The sequence below is a fragment of the Dermacentor albipictus genome, chromosome 5, assembly GCF_038994185.2.
Source record: "Dermacentor albipictus isolate Rhodes 1998 colony chromosome 5, USDA_Dalb.pri_finalv2, whole genome shotgun sequence".
NCBI classification, from domain to species: Eukaryota; Metazoa; Arthropoda; class Arachnida; order Ixodida; family Ixodidae; genus Dermacentor; species Dermacentor albipictus.
This window is the reverse complement of record NC_091825.1, coordinates 94808918-94831264: the sequence shown is the minus strand read 5'-3', so window position 1 is coordinate 94831264 and position 22347 is coordinate 94808918.

Sequence of the window (22347 nt, the reverse complement as noted above, 5' to 3'; positions counted from 1 at the left end):
ACGCAGGCATTACATGGCCTGCGCAGTTTCATTTTCTTCTTACTGTAATTTAGAATATCGACTACTCCCGTTTGCTCTCTGGTCCAAACCGCTCTCTTCCTGTCTCTTAACGTTACACCACATATTCGTCGTTCCATCACTCTTTGCGCGGTCCCTAACTTGTTCTCGAGCATCTTTGTCAACCTCCAAGTTTCTGCCCCATATGTCATCACCGGTAAAATGCGCTGATTGTACACCTCTCTTTTCAATGATAGTGGTAAGCTTCCAGTCGGGATCTGACAATGTCTGCCGAATGCACTCCAACCCACTTTTATTCTTCTGGAAGTTTCCTTCTCAGGAATTCATGATCAGCATCCCCTGTGAATAATTGACCTTGATAAACCTATTCCTTCGCAGACTCTAAAGGCTGATTGGCGATGCTGCACACTTGTTCCCTTACCATGGCTAGCCTTTACAAGAAAAATATTAAGTAAATGTTCGGAAGCGTCACACAGCCGTTAGCCAATGTTTCTCAGTGTCCCGGGAGAATCTACAAGTTACACCGATTTTACATTCGGGGGAAAGGGGACGATCTTAAATGTAATATGCGGCGGAAATGCAACGATTGCGACTGAATTAGACTTGTTGCAAATAATATATTGAACCTTCATATTTTTTAATTATTTTCGTGCCCGATAAGAGGTGCGTATTAGGTTTCCGCAGTGCCATCTGTGAAATAAACAAGGCACATTGTGTGGAATATCAAACCTGGAATATCTGCAAAACAAAATTGCACACTTGTGGGCCTTATAACCCCCAATCAGCCCAGGTTTGAGTTGATAGATTATAAGTACCATGGCTGAGTCAAATGGGACCCCACGTCCTCGGATCGATAAACGAACTACCGAGCTAGGCCTATACCTGAACGGAAATTAAGCTCCGATTCCGTCATGTGTGGCGCGAAAACGGCGTTATCTACGTAAGCGATACATGCATGATCGAGTAATTGCTTATTTCCTCTACACAACAATACTAAAGTAAGGCGCATGGCTAGTATGGTTGCAATAATATAAACAGTAATAGTAAAACGTGTGGTTTTGTTGTATGCTCTTTTGGCAAGCGACCGAATCGGTTGAGCGAACTGAAAGAACGTTCTCGCCAAAAAAATCCTGGCTATGCCCATGAAGAATCCCCCCAGCCCACGACTCCCTACCATAGAGATTCTCCAACAACGTACAACGAGGTCACGCAACATCTTTACCTTAGTAGAAGAGTCTATCCGCTCCCACACCAGGAACTGACCAAAGCGCAGGCAATCACCCTCAGACTTTTGCAGACGGGGATATACCCCAACCCATTTTTATTACACTCGATTTATCCATACACATATGCTAGGAATACCTGCCCTCAGTGCGACGATTCAGCCAACTTGGAACACATGCTCTGGTGGAGCCCCTCGTTACGAGGGACAGATCAAGACGACCAGTCAAGATGGAATACCTCACTGCGAAGCCCCGACTACCGGGACCAAGTATGGGCCGTCCAGAGAGCTTAGGATGCGGCGGCCAGGCATGGCCTGCTCATTCCAACATGGGAGCGGCCGGCTACACGACAATCCCGTATCTCACGACTGTCAATAAAGTTTTGCAATCCATCCATCCATCCATCCATCCATGCCAGTGGCGCGATTGCCACCGGCAGTAAAGAAGGTCACAAATTTTCGCGTGGCCAGCGTGAAGGGCTGCCACAGATTCGAAGTCACCGCGCGCTGTCGGTCCCGCTGCCCGAATTTGGAGAGCCATGGAAAGTCAGTCAGTCAGTCAGGAACTTTCTTGAGGTCCTGAGGGGGTTTCAGCCATTGGAGATCGCACGCGGGGAGCTCCTTGGGCCGAAACCGTAGGCGACGCCCAAGTCGGGACGGGAACAAGGTGACGCTCCGCCAGTTCTTGGGCCCTCTGGACGGCCTTGAGTTGGAGTTTGAGGTCCGGGATTTTGAGGGCTTCTTCCCATTCAGGCTCACTGGAGACAGGGCCCTCTCCTAACGCAGTACATTGCCAAAGCACGTGCGAGAGTGAGCAATAGAGTTCTGGGAAGTCTGGGCAATTTGCCGGGATTTCTGAATTGTAGTAACATAATAGGCCTCGTGACGGATACGAGTCCGTTTGTAGCATTCGAAACGCGGCCGCCTGCGCGCGCTCGAGTTTGGCGTGCGGGAGTGGGTATTTCATTCTGCTTTACGATAGTGTGAGGTGATTTCTTGGTAAGTGAGTAGCGGGTCATTAAACTGAATATCCAGCCCCTCGGAGGCCGTGGGACCGTCGCGGCGGGCAAGTTCTCGCGCACGGCCGTGGGCCGTTTCATTGAGGTTGGGTTTTTGCGGGTGAATGTCTTTCCCCATGTGAGCGGGGAACCAGGAGAGGCATCGTTTGAACTCTTTTGAGCTTGCTAGTACTATATGCGCTACCTCTTTCGATACGTTGCCACTTTCGTAAGCCCGAATTGCAGCATGCGAATCCGTCAGGACATGGGTAAATGTGGGTTCTGCCATGGCGATGGCTACGGCTATCTGTTCTGCTTTAGCGCTTGTGGTCGATTTAACCGATGCCGATGATCGTAACGTTCCGTTGCCGTCCGCAACTGCTATCGCGAAAGTTGATGTATTGCCGTACTGGGCCGCGTCCACAAATGCGGTGGCTTCACGTTCCGCGTCGGTGTGGTCGAGAATCGCGTGGGCGCGGGCCTGGCGCCTATGCAAAATGTGCACCAAGAGGGCAGTCGTGGAGTCGCAAGGCTGTGTATAATTTTGGCGGTCTTCAGCGATCGCTTGCGAGACAGATTTAATGGTACCGTTCCTGCTGTGCTTTCGAAAAACTGCGTCCTTGAAGTCTGCGCTGTATCGCTGGTCAGGTATTTTTGTTGTTGTTGTTATCATCATCGCGTTAGTCCTACTCGCCAGCACGACAGAACGTGCGATTTTTTTTTTACACCATAGAAGAAGCAACGCGCGCTCTCGTGGCCCGAGACCCGTGGTGCCAGCCGGCACGCGACAGCATTGAACCGGCCGTGATCCTTGTTAAGAACAAACCGGCAAGGTGAAGACAGGCCTCTCCTTGACGGAGAGGAAACTTGGAGAGCGATGACGACCACGGCAGCAAAGAAGCCTGTGCTGGTTCAGCTCGACATGGAATCTACCGAGGGCGGCACCAGCCCATGGTTCAACAGTAAGGGCCGCTCGATCGTGGCCATGTTGACCACGGAGCCTGTAAACGCCGACCTGTTCAGCCAGCTGGCGGCCGAAGGCAGCATGGGCGCACTCGTATCCTACCTGGACACGGAGCAGCCCGCCGTCGGCAAGGCCACCCTGCTTTTCTACATTCTCCTGGCCCTGGCGCTGGTCATGCTGTTTGTGGTGCTTCCGGTAGCCTTGTTGGCCTTGCGTCGCTACATTTCTAGCGTGGGCCTTTTCCCGTGCCTGATCTGCGTGCTGCTGCTTGTTGGTTGCACCGCGATCCAAATCTTTTGCCTCATGTGCATGATAAGCACCTGGTACGGCATGAAGGACGGCTTGGGATCCAAGGCACCGGAAGCGTACGAGTGGACATTCGAGTTGCTGCGCAACTATACCCAGCTTACTGTGCAGATGCTCAAGGAGGCCAAGGACCCGGACAAGAACCTCGACAAGACCCTGACGTCGACAACAAACAGCATCAAGTGGCTCCAGGGAAACGCAACGGCGTGGGAAGACAACTTCGCCGGGTACTCCGCGCTAAAGAGCATGGTCACTGGTCCGCTCGTCTTCCTCCAGATGGGTGCGCTTGGCCTTGCCGCGGCGACGGCGATCTCCTCTGCGCTGCTGGGATGCGCCGCCTGGAGCCGGCGTACGAAGAGCCTGGAGAAAGGCGACAAGGGCCCCATGTTCGTGGCGGCTGTCATCGTGGCCAGCGCAGTTTTGATGCTCGCACACCTCAGCATCGCTCTACCCATGATAGCGCGCTGGCTGCCCGCTTGCGTGTTGGCCGACACGTACCTGTGCGCACCGTACCGAGCCGGTTCATTCGTTGTCATCGACGACGGAGTCGCCCGTGTCTGGCCTCTCAGTAGCAGACCCGATCCGTTCTGTCGGCTGGTGCCTAGCCAAGTCACCACCAAGTGCTCCACCAAGGGCAAGACGCCGATAAAAAGTCTGCCGGCATGTCCTAGCAAGGCCGGGAAGAAGACTCTTGACGTTCCCGAGGACATCGTGGTGCTAGAGCAAGTTAGGCAGCAGCCTCCAGCACAACCGAAGCCCGCAGTTGCCTCTAAGGCTAAAGATAAGACCATCGGCGACTGCTTTTATCCTTACAAGATCGTCGACACGGACATGACGGCAGTATGCCCGCTGTTCACGGACGACCTGGTAGCCCACTGGACTGCGATGGTAGTGTCCGCTATATTCGGCCTGCTCGGCGCAGTCGCGGCGATCGCGCTCGCCGTTATATATTTGGTCGTCGGCGAAAAGAAGAAGAAAGTTAAGTCTGTCAAGAAGGTTGTCAAAAAGAAACGCATAAAAAGGAAAAAGAAAGAGTCCCCGCCACCTAGTCCGCCCGAGCCTCCTCCACCAGCTCCTCCACCGCCTCCTCCGCCCGAGCCTGTGCACATCAACGTGGAAGTTCCGGAACCAATCCCGGTGCCTGTGCCCGTGAGGCACCGGCGGCGTCGCCGCAAGCCAGTAATGCCCGTCATCGTGATGCCGCCGCCAACATTCTTGCACCCGCCTCCACAGTTGCCACCTCCTCCGATGCCAATGCTTATGCCGGCGCCGCTATTCCTGCCTCCACCTATGATGGGCCCGATGCCGCCGTTCCCGATGGCACCTGCAGCGCTCCCGCCTCCACCAACCGACCCGCCGCCGATACCGCAGATGATGACGAGCTGCTCTGGCGAAAATCAACAGTCCGCCGTCGCCTACACTAACGTGAACGTGTACGGTGGCGGTGCTGGAGGTGGCTTTGGTTCATGGCCGTACGCGCAGACTGCTGTACCTACAGTCTCCCCAACCAGAGCGCGATACGCGGGGGCGATCTCGCCACAACCTGGCCGCACGACTTTGGTGCCGCTGCAGGAATCATCGCATGTGGTGACGCAGACGTCGGTGACTCGTGTAGCGGCTGGCAAATCACCGGTGGCCATGTCGGCAGTGCCTTCGCGACGTGTCCAGCGCGTCACAAGCGCGACGCTGCCAGTGGTCACGGAGCGCAAGACTATTGTAGTGCAGCAGCACCCCACGTGACTGTGCCGGGCCGCTTCGGGTCCGGAGAGTAATTGGAGAAAGAGTGGCCGGCGTGTTGCGGTTCTTGTAGGCGCGAAGTGACAACAGAGTATTAAACGTGGCGTCAGTAGCAGATCACAGAGCACTAGTTTTCCTCATGAGTGATTGCCACGGTTAAAGGGACGAGACATGTTAACTATGAGCAGACGTCTCAACGCGTTTCCTTTGATAGATTTCTGCGGAAGTCTTTAGAGAAGAGAATAAGCTCGGAAGCGTAGACATTATTTTTTTGTGACCACCGAGCAGGTATGCGTCTACAATGAACAAGCGAGTGTGAAAATACAAGTTTATCACGCGCGTAAGTGAATACTGATCTTCTCAGCGTAAAATTTATGATGTTAAAAGATTATATTTAGCTTTATTCCGTGCACTCTTGTCGCCAGCTGTAGTTGCATGGTGCCATGTCTGAGGGTCATAGTCACCATTATCATGTGCGCCTGTTTTTTCTCGTTGACGCTGTTTCCCCGAGTATGACGACGAAGCATTAGTTGCACGTCAATAAACTTGTGAAAAACGACTTCTATGCGGTGCGCACAATGCCATCGCCGTTCGCCACATTATTGCCTGTTGTGGCCCCTAAAGTACTCTTGCGGCCTGTGTGTAACGCAATACCATGCACCAACTGCCAAGCGCTGTTGTTGGGCCATAGTGCAGCTGAGCGGCGTCCGGCTAACCAGGTGCACATCGCTGCAGTGATACGAGTTTGAATCCCAGTGGTGGCGGTATGGTTTGGTCTGCTTTCCATTCACTGATGGCACATGTCCACTGTGGGGAATGGCCAAGAGTCGGGTGATACTGATAGAAAAAGAAAGTCGAGTTATCAGTCATTACACTGCAAGTCCTACTCGCGTGAGTCCGAGAGTCCGAAAGTCCGTGACTCTATTAGTCTGAGTACGTAAGCATCCATGATTCCATGAATCTGTCTGAGCCTGTGATCCTATGAATCCGACTCATCCCGAATCAGTATGAATCCGGGAGCCCGCTAGTACGATGAAGTCAAGCTTAGTCCTGCTTTCCCAACTCTGGCTTCGACGGACTCCGAGTGAGCCAAGTGGGATTCAATTCTGCTGAATCTGAGTGAGTCCGAAGCTAAAAGTACATGCCGTGAGCGAATCTTAACGAGTTTTGTTAATCTTCTCGACCTATGTTTATAGATCGACCGAATTTTCAGGCAATAATAAGGCTGCTTTAGGCGCTTATATAGGCACTAAAAGTTGCGGTTTAAGCACACATAGGCACATACAGGCAGATAGAGGCACTAATGTATATTGTTTCCCGAGAAATTTTCGCACTGTATAGCACGTTTCTTAAGCATCTTTTTTAGCATACAATGAAAATACTGCGTAAGTGTCAGGCCTTGCAGCATTCCTGCACGGTGTCCGCCTTAACACAACAAGAACCCTTATGAGAGCATTGTCGAACGCGCACCTTTTTGAGGTTTTCTGGCCTAATTTAGTTCTTTAGTTCACCTTCTCGAGGTTTTCTGGCACTGTTCGTATCACTTTGCCGAGTGTTTGTAGCCTCTGCCTTACGGGACAATAAGCCATTGCATTCTTTTGCTTGCTTAGGGTGGTATGAGTCATTCCTGATGATGATGGTGCTTGCTCGCACACATGAAGATATCACGGAACCCTAGCCATAAACAGAGAGAACAAAGATATTTATTAGGTGAATGCAGCTTTGGAGAGGCTGCGCTGTAAAATGTGAAGTGGACATCGAGATACGCCAAGCGTCCCTGACCATGAAGTAATCATGAAATATTGGCGACAACCGTGAAGAAAGTCTTTACACTTTAACTACGCCACTTGTTTTCAACGCACAAAGAATCGAATATTGCAGCGACTTTTCACTTGATGTCCGCACGGCTGAAAGAGCACAGCCCCTTTGTCCGCGGAGTAGAATTGACATGAACGGGTCAATTGCCAGAGTAGCACACTTTGGAGCGTCTTTGTTTTCGGAGTTTTTCGCGCACGTACTTCATGTAGCGGTGAAGAAGGGTTAGAGAGAGAGAGAGAGACAAAATAAAGGGGAAATTCAGGGAGGTTAACCAGATGGGTACATTCGGTTTGCTACGCTACGCTGGGGAGAGAGGGAAAAGAGAGCTAAAGTGATACCAAAGTATCGGTAAAGAATGAAAGGAGCATAGACATACAATCACAGTTAAATACTGTGACCGTATACCGTCACCACACAGCACAGTAGCACTCGCAGCACTATAAACATCTGTTCAGGCTATAGCCACTTGTTCAATTCTGTTGCCCTTATATAGTGCAACAGTGCGCTCGTCGCCATCCGCTGCGATAGTTTGTGAATTCGGCATTCTAAAACAAGTTCCTCTGTTGGAGATCTTTGATCGAATCGCGCTGTCGTGATTTCGAGCGATCGTCTCTGTAAATTGTAGCGATGACAGTCACAGAAAAGGTGTTGAAGAGTCTCCTCGCTACCACAGCCATCACACGAGGCGTCGTCAGCCCATCCGTTTCGGAATGCAAAGGACTTAGTGAAGGCCACCCCTAGCCATATTCGATAAGGCGGTGTAGCTTCGCGACGGCAGAGGCCATCTGGAAGTCATAGGCGTAGAGAGGAGTCTAGGTTGTGCAGCCGGTTGTTTTGAAAACTTCCTGCGTTCCACAAGGAGAACGTGAATATCACGGGTGAGAATTCGAAGTTTTCTAGCGGCATCGGTCTTTGATAATGGTATCGGCTCCTTTGCGTCACCTTGAAGCGCCAACCGAGCAGCGTTATCGGCGTTTTCGTTTACTATGACACCGCAGTGACTTGGAAGCCACGGAAATGTCACGTGGTGTCCTTTCTCAGTCAAGGTATGGATTAGTTCTCTAATCTCGAATACCAGTTGTTTGTGTGGTCCACGTCGCAGGGCTGATAGGAAAGACTGTAGTGCTGCCTTTGATCACTATTTTTAAGGGTTATTGAGGGGAAACAAAGTAAATAATTGAGCGAGAAAGCAACTACAGTTACTTCACAATGTGGGACAAGAAATGCTGAGGTGCAAAAACGTTTCCTCTACATGTAGCTGGTTTAAAGGTTGAGTACGGGCGCGAGTGTTGATAGCTGTTGTAGCCTAAAATGCGCGAAATAGCAAAACCTAAACAGAGCAGAGAAAACGGCGTTTCTACAAGTCCTTAAAACTGGGCAAAATACATTTTATGCCTTTGAGATCAGATTACACGCGAGCGCTGAGAAAGACACTTATCGGCACAATTAATCAGTGCTCAAACTGCTTAAAATGAATTCGAAATTATATATTGTCACGCGCTTGATGGACACAACACATGATGGACACAGTTTTATCTGGCCTCAAGTGGCACTCGTGTTTAGTCTATACATAGACGGTGTAGCTGTTTTTTCCACCACGTTTGAGCAACACATGGGGCGGCTTGATGCGGTTCTTCATGTTATGCGCACCGCCGGTCTCTCTCTGAAGCCCCCAAAAAATGTCCCTTTAGATACGAGAAGCTTAAATTTCTTGGTCATACTATCGGCAGTACCGGTCTTGGCCCTGACCCCGACAAAGTCATGGCAGTTGCTTTGTTCCCGACATCGAAGACAAAGCACCATGTGCGCCAACTTTTAGGGCTTTGTGCGTTATTACCGCCGTTTCGTGCCCAATTTTTCTGAGATTGCCGAACCTTTGCAACGACTGATCAAGAACGACGTCACATTTGCTTGGGGTCCGGCACAATCCGATGCTTTCCACAACCTTCAGCAACCTCTACAGACACCACCGATCCTTGGTCACATTGACACAGAGGCCGACACAGAAGTGAATACTGATGCTAGTAACGTTGGTCTCGGAGCGACACCGGTAGAATTTCAAGCTGGTGTGGAACGCGTTATTGCCTATGCCAACCGCACGTACTCTGCTGCTGCAAAAGCTTCTCAGCAACTGAAGAAGAATGTCTGGCTGTCGTGTGGGCTATCCAGAAGTTCCGGCCATATCTGTACGGACACCCCTTCCGCGTCATCAGCAACCACCACTCTCTCTGCTGGCTGGCGAATCTCAAGGATCCTTCAGGCCGTCTCGCAAGATAGAGCCCTCGGTTGGAGGAATTCGACGTTACAATCGTCGATAAGTCTTGTCAGAAACACACCGACGGCGACTGTCTCTCCTACGCCCCCGTCGAACCTACACCACTATATATAGACGACGACTATGGTTTTATTTGTACTCTTCCGTCTTTAAACCTAGCTCAACAGCAACACCAAGATTCCTAGCTGCAACCCTTGATTGAATACCCTGAACGATGACGCCAACAACCCCCGCGGCGGTTCGGGCGTCACCTGTCCTCTTTCTGCCTACGCAGCGGCATCTTGTACAAGCGCAACTTTCGTCCTACGGAAACCGTTTTCCTACTCGTTGTTCCCGCTTCTCTCCGCTACGACATTTTACGTGCATGCCATGACGAACTACCGTCGAGGCACCTTGCTTTCATGCGTACTCTGGCAAGGATCAAGCAGAAGCACTACTGGCGAAAACAAACAAAAACAGTGAACCAGTACGGCAGAAGTTGTCGAGATTGCCAACGTCGCGAAACCCGCCGTGGTTGCTCAGTGGCGATGCTGTTGGCTGCTGAGCACGAGATCGCGGGATCGAATCCCAGCCACGGCGGCCGCATTTCGTTAGGGGCGAAATCCGAACACACCTGCGTACTTAGATTTAGGTGCACGTTAAAGAATTCTATGTGGTCGAAATTTCCGGAGTCCTCCACTACGGCGTGCCTCATAATCAGAAAGTCGTTTTGGCACGTAAGACCCCGTAATTTTTTTCCACCAGTGCCACCAGTGACGCCAACCGGCCTGCTTCAGCCTGTACGACCTCCTTGATTACTTTTTAAGCAAGTCGGGGTGAATTTACTCGGTCCATTTCCCAAGTCTTCGGCTGATACCGCTTGGTTGTCATCGCCACCGATTACCTCACTCGATACTGCGAAATCCAAGCCGTTCAGCCAGCTACTGCTTCAGATGTATCCAACTTCTTTGTCAAAAATACCGTCCTTCGACATGGTGATCCCACAGTCGTCATCACAGACCATGGTATGGCCTTCGCCTTCTCCGCATAATTGGTGCGACATATTCTGCAGCTGAGGGGAACAACGCACCGTACGGCAACTGCGTATCTTCCGCAGACCAACACGTTAACTTAGCGTCTCAATAAAACGAATGCAGATATGTTTTATATGCATGTCGCCATGGATCATAAAAATTCGGACGAATTGCTCCCGTATGTAACATTTGTGTATAACATTGCGCTTCAAGAAGTCAAGAAGGCAAGCAGCAGATAGACGTGCCTATACCGGATAGCATCAACAAAAAGCTCAGGGTCTGCCCGATCCCGAGGAACGTGAACCCCGAGCACAACAAGGAGCGGAGGTTCGCTAGGGCCAGGGCTCTGGTGGACATCCACGCCAGAGAAGAAGGCGCCGTCTACGTGGACGCGGCGGATTATCGACGGAACAGCGACGCATACGCGGCGGTGGTTGTCGGGGCATCGACGGGTGCAACGAAGACCGCGGCGAGCGTCCGGACTCGAGAAGCGCACCGGGCGGAGGAGCTGGCCATCGCCTCGGCCATCTCCGACCCCGGATGTACTACAGTGTTGTGGGACTCTAGAACGGCAGTAAAGAACTACGCCAAGCGTAGGGTATGTAGTCAGGCCGCGCGCATACTGTGCAAGGCCGAAGACATCGGACGTAAAAGTGCTGTGGTGATCAAGTGGTTTCCGGCCCACATGGGCAGCGACGTGTCGGAACGCGGGAACGTGAACCACAACGAGACGGCCAACTCGGCCGCGTGAGGACTAACCAACCGCGCTGCTGCAAGCACGGCCGATTCGGAGTGTTGGTCACGGTGCAGTGTGTGGGGTCTTCGGGTCTCACAGGAGTACCGACCACCGCGGGTTCGAGCTTAGCGAGCCACAGGGCCGCGTCAGCCGTCAGCCTCTAGCGCCGCTGCGCGCGAGCTCAGGCCACAAGGGGCTACCGAACGACGCACGCAAGAACACAGTATTGCCCTAAGTTGACGGAAACCGTTTATTATCTCCAACGGCACCCAACACTGCACGAACGCCCGGTCCCGGGATGGCGGGGAACCAAAGGGGTCCCGCACCAAGGGCGAAAAATACAGTTAGGGGCGCCTGTAGCACGTCGCCGCGAGAGCACAGGCTCAAGCTGGGACGCGCCGCTAGGAAAAGTCCCGGGGGCTATACTACTTGCTCTCGCGGTAACCGATGGGCCAACTCGCGAGAGCTCGGGCAATCTCCTTCGGCTTGGGCCTCCGATGAGTGCGGCTCGGCGTGGTACGACCTCGCGCGAGCACTAGGCACCCGTTCTTCGGCTTAGCGTCGGGATAGGAACAACACGAGGTGCGCGCTCCCCGCACGGGCAAAGGCACCGTGCGTGAGCTCAGTCCTAGTCACGAGGAAGCATGTACGTACCGGTCGCCATTCCAAGTAGAAAAGAAAGCAGCTACCGTCACGGCAGTAGCCACCAGGGGCGCTCCGTGACGTCACTAGCTCCGCCCTCACCGCGAACCACCGCGAGTGGAGCGCCACCGCTAAAACTGGTTCGGAGCAAGGATATGGTGGCTAGAGGGGGACGTGTCGGCATCGGAGCGCCGGAGAGGCAGCATTTTTTCAGGACGATGCGGCGGCGCTGCTGTCGGCTCCGAGATGCCTCCCGTACGCTGGCTAGGGTCCGCTGCGGTTATTTGGTTCCGCTGTGAAGTGCTTTCTCGCTCCGCGGCTTCTTGGGGCCCAATACGCGCATCGAAAAATCATTTTAAAGGCTAGGCGACTTTATCACTGCAGCTGGCCTAACGTACTATGTACTAAATTTTGGTCATTTTATCGCCGCGCTTTAGCTTCGCGCTCAGTGCAACACTTGTGAAACTCATAATTGCACCAAACAGAAAGCTTCCGCAGTCGGCGGTTGTTTGCAGTTTGCCAGTGCCGTTTTAATATTTTAAGGGACTATTATGGGGTGCCGTATGCAGTTCTGTCTGGCGTTACTTTATTAGTGTCTTGAGCTACAGGCGCTTGTCCTAATCGTCTACTGGTTGGTGCGCGCCTCATTGAAGTGCGCGCCTCAGTTAAAACGGGCCGCTCGAGTGAACCATGATTATTTCAAGTTTATTTAATTTCGCAATGAAAGGTAGAACTGTAGGCACCATTGCAATGGTCAAAAGTAAGCATAATGAGAGCGTTAAGGAAAATTTGGTTTCCAATATTAGAAACCTGCAAAGAACTAAGTTCGCGTATTTAGTACCGCTCAAATAATGCCAAAAATGCCTTAAAAAAGGAATATTTATTGTTAATGAAATAATACACACGACTCTATATACATGGTTGTTAGCTCTCAAACAAACAATATGCCACGAAATGGAGCGCAAATCCAATATATAATGGAGGTATGTACCCAGAAACGGTGAACAAGGTGCAGTGCAAACAATAATTTGTCGGGTGGGAAATTCTGTTCAGATATGTAGATATTTCTAGGCATACAATGTGATGTGAACAATTCCTGTTTTACATATACAAACGCTTCATGTTGGTCTTGCTGATATAAACTTTGCAGTTATGCAGTTATGTTGTGCGCCTCAACTTCAGGTACATCATTTTTTCTCGCTTCCCTTGCTTCGATGCGTTCTCTCCTGCGACAAGGACGTGCAACCTCGTGATGACAAGAAACCGTATGGTTGGTGATTTCTACGCTGTGCTGCGCACAGCCAACCATATCCAGCTTATTTATTGACAGGCAGGAAATAAGGCCCATGATGCTGTCAGCCTTCAACTTGTTAAAGCTGAAACAATGCGTGAAGGCATCTTCCATCCCAGCACCCAAGTCTTTTAGTGCCTGAGATGGGTAAAGTAGGCCACCTCTATCCATGTGGTTGGTAAGGCACGACTCTTCCGTAAGCGAGCGCGAGTCTTTTGCTTGACAACAGCTAGGGAACACTCTTCGCACTTTCTCATTAGCATTTTCCTGGTAACATACCCGCTAACGTAGCAGGGTATGCGAGAGTCGCTATTTGATCCCACCATTTCACGATGATCTGGCATCGCATCACAATGCTTTACCATCTCGTGAACTTCATTTAGGTGGCCCACATCCAGGAGATCATCCAGCTTACTCTACATACCGACCAAAATTTTCCAGTGGCGTGGGTCAAGAAGGCTACTCAGAACTCCTTATGACAAGCAAACAAAAGCGGGGAAGGCGAAGCTAATTTCACCACAGACTTCACGACGCGCGCTTGGAGCCGGAGAGATTGCTCAAACACATCACGCTAGGCATCTCGGAGACGACGAGCGCGCCACCTGTCGCTGTCATGAAAAAATGCCGCACCGCCATACGCGGCGCAGCCCAGCCGATGCTGACACCTCCCCCTCTAGCCACCATAGCAAGGACTAGACGGCTAAAATTACAGACATGGGTGAAATGCGCCCGCGCAATGGCGCGTCGAATTCCCCAAATCCCCACAAGTGCCAAGACAAGATGACCACCTTCAACGAAATAGTGAAGTGGTATAGACTGAACAGACAGACTATACTGCCACCTCACCCGGGGCTTAGCCGGAAGGAGGCAGTGTATAGAGACAGTTACAGACGGGGTCCCTGCTCACCCCGGTGCTAGCTAAGCACGTGTGTCCGAGCGTGTACGCGAGTGACGTGTGTAAACTGTGCGCGAAGGAAAGAGCCACCGCGGTTCACATCCTTTGGGACTGTAGCGTAAATCCGCGAGAAGCCAGCGAGAAGACGACGACCCCGCCGCAGCTAGAGGCTGCAACAAGGAGCTATGATCAAGAGACACAACTCAAGGCCGTCCAGCAGGTCTCGGCAGCTCTAGAGAGGCAGCGACCGCGCGAAACCGAGGAGAAGGAGGGCAGCACCCTCAGAAAGGGGGCGGCGGCCCTCTCGGACCCAAGGAAGTAGCGAGGGACTAAGACCTCGAGGAGCACAACGCATGAGACTGACGTAGCGGCCGCGTCGTGGTAAAAGCTTGCCCTCCCTGCGTGGAGGGAGCCTAACCGATTCTGCAGGCAATTTCAATAAAGTTGTTCTCTCTCCCTCTTCTCTCTCCCGGGCAGGCACGTACCCAGGATATTTTTTCGGGGGGGGGGGGGCCCACTGCCTCCATTATCATCATCATGATCACCATTATGATCATCATCATCATCATCAGCCTGTTTTATATCCCCTGCAGGACGAAGGCCTCTCCCTGCAATGCGATCTCCAATTACCCCTGTCCTGCGCCAACCGATTCCAACTAGCGCCCGCGAATTTCCTAATTTCATCGCTCCGTCTAGTCTTTTGTCGTCCTCGATTGCCTTTTCCTTCTCTTGGTAACCATTCTGTAACCCTAATGGTCCAACGGTTATCTAACCGGCGCATTACATGACCTGCCCAGCTACATTTTTTCCTCTTGATGTCAATTAGAATATCGTCTATACCCTTTCGCTCTCTGATCCAATCCGCTCTTTCTCTCTCTTAACGTTATGCCTAGCAATCTTCGCTCGATCGCTCTTTGCGCGGTCCTTAACTTGCTCTCAAGTCTCTGCCCCATACGTCAGCACTGGCAAAATGCACTGATTGCACACCTTACTTTTCAATAATAATGCTAAGCTTCCAGTCAGGAGCTGGCAAAATCTTCGTATGCGATCCAACCTATTTTTATTCTTCTGTGAATTTCCTTCTCATGATCAGGGTTGCCTGTGAATAATTGGCCTAGGTAAACGTGCTCCTTCACAGTCTCTAGTGGCCGACTCGCGATCCTGATCTCTTGTTCCTTTGTTGTCGTTGTTGTTGTAGCCTGTGGCACGTGTGCCTCCTACCCACGATGGGGGATTGGCCAAGTAATGGGTGGATTATTCCAAAATAATTTAGAGCATAAATTTCCTAATATCTATGCGAATAGCATTGAATAGGGTTGAATTACCGGCTAAAATAAAATCAGGAAGGTGCTGTTGAATGAGGAATAATTCATTTAAAAGTAATAAAAAAATAGAATTTAGCAGGGCATTCGTTTAGATTCTGTAAGGAATGTTTGGACAGCGAAGCATACATCCCTGTGGCTGAATCCCAAAGTGGACGCCCCGAACAAACAAATTGCAGGTTCTGTCAAGTCGAGGCCAATTCTTCGAAAAGGTACCTCCAACAATCTTTTTCTTAACGCAGCAAAGCGGCGGCAAGATAGAATAAAGTGCTGTATCGTCTCCTCTTTCTCACAAAAAGAACAAAGGGGAGAGGGAACCAAACCCGACCTGTATCAATTGAAATTTAGGGAGGGAATGCGGCAGCGTAATTTGGTGAGGCAGACCTCAAGCATCTTTGTGTAACAAGATTCGCTATGCCAGGGAAATGCCAGGTGTTTATACTCTGGAGAAGCTGTCAAATGTGGGTTTCTGGGTTTCTGGGTTTCTGTGGGTTTCAAATGTGGTTTCTGTCAAATAGGAGTTTCTGTAACCTGTTCATTACTGTTTCGAAGTGAGGTATCGTGACTCCTGTTGGTATTGTATACAGGTCAGCTTAGAATTTTTCCGCTGCTTTTACTATATCTTCGAGATTTCTGATGACATTCCCCTTTTTATCTTTTAGTGCATACATCATGGTTTGTCCTATGCCAGGTTTCTTTTTTACTGATTTCAAGCTGCGTTCATTTTTACGGCTCAGCCTAAACGGCTCAGCCAGGATCAGCCTAAACAAAGAAGGTTGAACTAACAAAAGCAACAGCTATGCGCGTGACGGTTGAGTAGATGGTGACAACTGAACGCCTCGCGAGTTAATCGCGCGGGTGCGGAGTCTATGAGAAACCTGTCCTTCACATTACAAGAGGTGCCGATAACTACCGGCGTCTAAAAGGAGTGAAAAAGGCAGCATAATGCTGACCAATGAACAGCTGTCAAGTCTCAATATTGATCTGGTGGCGCTTTAGGAATGTGTGAGGAATGGTGGCGTGCGCGGGGAGGGGGGGTGGGGGTATGCCACTTGATTTCGGGGGGGGCCCGGGCCCCCCCGGGGCCCCCCCCCTGGGCACGTGCCTGTTCGAAACTATAACATGAGAAACACTGAAGAAGCCGTAAAAATGAACGCAGCCTGAAATCAGTAAAAAAGAAACCTGGCATAGGACAAACCATGATGTATGCACTAAAAGATAAAAAGGGGAATGTCATCAGAAATCTCGAAGATATAGTAAAAGCAGCGGAAAAATTCTAAGCTGACCTGTATACAATACCAACAGGAGTCACGATACCTCACTTCGAAACAGTAATGAACAGGTTACAGAAACTCCTATTTGACAGAAACCACATTTGAAACCCACAGAAACCCAGAAACCCAGAAACCCACATTTGACAGCTTCTCCAGAGTATAAACACCTGGCATTTCCCTGGCATAGCGAATCTTGTTACACAAAGATGCTTGAGGTCTGCCTCACCAAATTACGCTGCCGCATTCCCTCCCTAAATTTCAATTGATACAGGTCGGGTTTGGTTCCCTCTCCCCTTTGTTCTTTTTGTGAGAAAGAGGAGACGATACAGCACTTTATTCTATCTTGCCGCCGCTTTGCTGCGTTAAAAAAAAGATTGTTGGAGGTACCTTTTCGAAGAATTGGCCTCGACTTGACAGAACCTGCAATTTGTTTGTTCGGGGCGTCCACTTTGGGATTCAGCCACAGGGATGTATGCTTCGCTGTCCAAACATTCCGTACAGAATCTAAACGAATGCCCTGCTAAATTCTATTTCTTTATTACTTTTAAATGAATTATTCCTCATTCAACAGCACCTTCCTGATTTTATTTTAGCCGGTAATTCAACCCTATTCAATGCTATTCGCATAGATATTAGGAAATTTATGCTCTGAATTATTTTGGAATAATCCACCCATTTCTTGGCCAATCCCCCATCGTGGGTAGGAGGCACACGTGCCACAGGCTACAACAACAACGACAACAAAGGAACAAGAGATCAGGATCGCGAGTCGGCCACTAGAGACTGTGAAGGAGCACGTTTACCTAGGCCAATTATTCACAGGCAACCCTGATCATGAGAAGGAAATTCACAGAAGAATAAAAATAGGTTGGATCGCATACGGAGATTTTGCCAGCTCCTGACTGGAAGCTTAGCATTATTATTGAAAAGTAAGGTGTGCAATCAGTGCATTTTGCCAGTGCTGACGTATGGGGCAGAGACTTGAGAGCAAGTTAAGGACCGCGCAAAGAGCGATCGAGCGAACATTGCTAGGCATAACGTTAAGAGAGAGAAAGAGCGGATTGGATCAGAGAGCGAAAGGGTATAGACGATATTCTAATTGACATCAAGAGGAAAAAAATGTAGCTGGGCAGGTCATGTAATGCGCCGGTTAGATAACCGTTGGACCATTAGGGTTACAGAATGGTTACCAAGAGAAGGAAAAGGCAATCGAGGACGACAAAAGACTAGACGGAGCGATGAAATTAGGAAATTCGCGGGCGCTAGTTGGAATCGGTTGGCGCAGGACAGGGGTAATTGGAGATCGCATTGCAGGGAGAGGCCTTCGTCCTGCAGGGGATAACAGGCTGATGATGATGATGATGATCATAATGATGATCATGATGATGATAATGGAGGCAGTGCCCCCCCCCCCGAAAAAATATCCTGGGTACGTGCCTGATTTCGAATATCAGTTATTTTCGCCTTGTTGATCAGTTTTGAAAGTTCTGCGAATTGCGTAACGCTGTGCGGCCGCCTAGACGAATTGCGATTCTAGACGTACGTCTAGAATTGCGATTCTAGACGTACTGCGCTCACCTCGAAAGGTTAGAAAAACACCCACATAAGCATAGCAGAGAAGTGGCTACGTGAGGCGGTTCGACCGATAACTGTAGAAGCGTCATTCAAAACAAGTAATTGTTCTCCACTTCCGGCGGCGTTTTCTCTACTTCCTTTTTCAATAAAAAGATGTTGATCCATAAATAGTCTTATAAACAACGCTTAACTTTTTTATTATTCGCTTTTGCTTGCAGTTTGGTTGTTGCCTTGGCTCTCTCCCTTAGTATATCACTTAATTTCTCAACTCCTTGCGATTTTTGTTTCCAGTTGCCAATTTTGCACGAAAAGTGCTATACAGCTAGGAAAAAACAGACGAGGTAATGGGCGACAGTCATCTTGTTTATGGGTTTAAGTATTATTGCAGGGTTTCAGGATGGACGCTCTTTCACATTATTTTATTTCCCACCTTGTCTAAACCATATCACGTGTATATGCTTCCGACCATCTGCCAGCGTCGCGGCGAGCCGTAACTCTAGAAAATAATGAAGCAAAGGGAAAAGCTAAACGCAATTGGCGTTTTCTCCGGCCGCAACTCGTTCCATGAGAGTACAAACCAGCTGAGTAACAGCCGCATCCCTCTCCTGGTCCCAGGATCAGCCTAAACAAAGAAGGTTGAACTAACAAAAGCAACAGCTATGCGCGTGACGGTTGAGTAGATGGTGACAACTGAACGCATCGCGAGTTAATCGCGCGGGTGCGGAGTCTATGAGAAACCTGTCCTTCACATTACAAGAGGTGCCGATAACTACCGGCGTCTAAAAGGAGTGAAAAAGGCAGCATAATGCTGACCAATGAACAGCTGTCAAGCCTCAATATTGATCTGGTGGCGCTTTAGGAATGTGTGAGGAGTGGTGGCGTGCGCGGGGAGGGGGGGGGGGGGGTATGCCACTTGATTTCGGGGGGAGGGGGGCCGGGCCCCTGTGATAGGAGTTTGGACTATTTGAATGTCGCGGCCGAATGCGCGTGATTGCTGTGCGGCGGCGACGGACGAAGAAGAAGAGAAGAGCCGGTGTCTGGGTGGAGACGGCAGCCATGCGATCTGCCTGAGCTGCCTGGGCTGGCCTTCCGAACGAGCCGAGCAGTCATCTACCCAAGGCCGGTGTTCCTGGGTGTGCTGGCAGAACAGGCCGGGCTGTCCTTGGTCTTCAACCGGCCTGCTCCACTGCTGGGCGAGCATCCGACACCGGCATGTTCCGGTGCAGCTAAGCCCTCCGAACGGTCTACCCTGTGGCGGGCCGACGTCCCGACCCTGCTGTCACGCGAGTGGCTCGTCGTGTGCCGGGCACCCGCCCCGGCCTCCAACACCTGCGCCACTCGCCGCTCGAGATTCATCTCTGCGCCTCTTCGTGCCGTGAGTGTGTGAGACCGACGCACTATCGGACGCCTTCCTACATTGACTGAGCGCGACGATACTTACGCGACAGACATTTATGAAAGGAACTGTGTGTGTGTTATCGTGTACGTTATGCTAGTCCCGTCCCCGTGTCATTAAAGCCTCTCTGTGTTCATTGTGCCAAACCTGTGTGCTTGAGGCCTGGGCCCATATCCTCCTATCACAAAATTTTGGCGAGCCTGCCAGGATATTCAAACGCACAGGAGGAGCGATGGAGATCGAGAGGTTGTACGCCATAGGGAAAGAGCTAGGAATGACAGGAGCGGAGTTAAAGCGTTGGATTGATACAGAAATCGTGAGGGAACGCGACCAGCGCGCCCAACATCGGGAAGACGCGAAAGCGCAGGCGCTAGAGGCCGAAGCGCAGGCAGAACAAGAGCGTCTACGACTAGAAGCGGAAGAACGAGTGCTAAAGCTCAAGATCGAGCTCCAGGAAAAGACTGCTGGCGTACAAAGCGCACAGAGAGACAGCACTACGGAACAGTCGGTTACCAGGGCGGCTCCTGAGCTATTCAGTCCTCATAAGTTGATCCCGCCCTTTAACGAAGCCCGGGATGATTTAGACGCTTACTTACAACGTTTTGAGCGAGTGGCAACAAGTCAGGAATGGCCCCGCGCAAAATGGGCGCTCTCCCTCAGCCTCTGCCTGACAGGAGAAGCGTTGACGGTCATAGGACGGCTTGATTGTAATGCAGCCCTAGACTACGACCAGCTGAAGGCTACTCTCCTTCAGCGCTTTCGGTGCACTGCTGAGGGATACCGAGAAAAGTTTCGAAACGCAAGGCCCGAAGACAATGAGACTGGCCAACAATATGCAGGTAGAATATCGGGCTACTTTGACCACTGGCTTGAAATGTCCCAAATTGAGAGGACCTTCGACTCCCTCAGGGACACCATGATTGCTGAACAGTTTTTGAGAAGATGTTCTGCGTCACTGCGAGTGTTCCTGAAAGAAAGGAACTGTAAGACCCTCGCTATGTTGTCAAAGAATGCCGATTGTTTTATAGAGGCCCAAAACTTAACCAATCTAGGTAGAGAAAAGTTATCCAAGGAGGTCGTGTTAGACTCTGCTCGCAAGAATGAACCTCCAACAGCTATGCCACGTGCAACTAATCGGTGCTTCCTTTGTGATAAAGCGGGACATCGAGCTTCGGAGTGCTGGTCCCGGACTAAAGAGAACTCTACAGGTCGCGGATGGTCCGGCAGAAAGGGACAAGGAGGTGAAACCTCAAGAAGGAAAAATCAAGGGCAAGCTTCATGTATTCTGGCTCCATCGCAAGCCGAAAAGCCGACAGAAGAGAGTGGCGGATACGTAGTGCTTCAAGGTGGCGAAACGGTCCCAATAGTCAACATGACGTTAATGCGACAAGGTCCCAGATGTGACAGTGGAAATCTGCCAGTGAGAAGAGGCTTTCTCGAATCACAACCGGCGTCTGTCTTACGAGACACTGGCTGCAATACCGTGGTCGTGCGACTCTCTCTGGTACCTGAGGAGAAAATGACAGGAACAAAAAGTCCAGTGTTCTTGCTAGACCGTACAATCCACTACTTACCGGAAGCCATAGTATACTTAGACAGTCCGTTCTTTACCGGCGTCGCACGAGTTAAATGTATGCAAGATCCCCTGTATGATGTGGTTCTGGGAAACATTGAAGGTGCCCGTGCACCTGATGACCCGGCCAATTCATGGTCTCCGCTGAAACATAACAGCGACAAGACAAGTTACCCTGCCAACCGGATGTCATCTACCGCTCAAGCAGAGCTACCAGACGTAGAGGGCCAAACGTTGACCACAGCAGCTAAAAACGCAGCCGGATCCTCGAGACATAAAGAAGACTACGAATCTGGTACCGAGCTCGTTGCTATGACAAAAGAAACGAAGATACGGTCCCTGCCTACACTGCCTGTCCCGCAACCTGTAGTCACTGGAATAGAGCAAGGCAAATTAAAAGCTTTACAGAGGAACGATCGGTCTCTGAGGAGTTGCTTCGAAAAGGTCGGCAAGATGATGGTCGCGGATGGCCGCGCAAGCGAATATTACCTACAGAACGACATTTTATACAGGAAGCACACAGTGCAAGGTGGGAAAATACTAGATCAGCTAGTGGTGCCAAAAGACCTCAGGGAGATGGTGATGAAGTTGGCTCATGAAGGGATCCTCGCCGGTCACCAGGGTATGACGAGAACGGTGGATCGAATTGTTGCTGAATTTTACTGGCCAGGGGTCCAGTCGGAGACGAAACGGTTTGTTAAGTCATGCGATGTCTGTCAACGAACGGTGCCGCGCCATTTAGTCGGACGCGCTCCACTGGGCACGATGCCTGTAATTGAGACTCCCTTTGCTCGCGTAGGCACCGATATTATTGGTCCTTTATCCCCAACTTCAGATAAAGGCAACCGTTACATCCTCACTATGGTTGACTTCGCCACCAGATACCCTGACGCTGTCGCCCTGCCGTCTACCGAGTCGAGAACTGTTGCGGAAGGACTCGTCGAAATGTTTTCCCGAGTGGGCTTACCGCGGGAGATTGTCAGCGACCGCGGATCCTCTTTCATGTCAGCTGTGATGAAGGAGTTCAGTCGTCTCCTGTCAATTAAGCAATTGCCAACCACGCCGTACCACCCCATGGCAAATGGATTAGTGGAACGATTTAACGGCCCGCTAAAGCGCGCGCTCGGACGGATGTGCCAAGAGCGACCTAAATGTTGGGACCGCTACCTCGGCCCGCTACTCTTCGCGTACCGAGAAGTGCCACAGAGCAGCATCGGTTACTCGCCATTTGAACTGTTGTATGGGCGCTATGTCCGTGGTCCGATGGCTGTGCTAAAGGAATTGTGGACAAA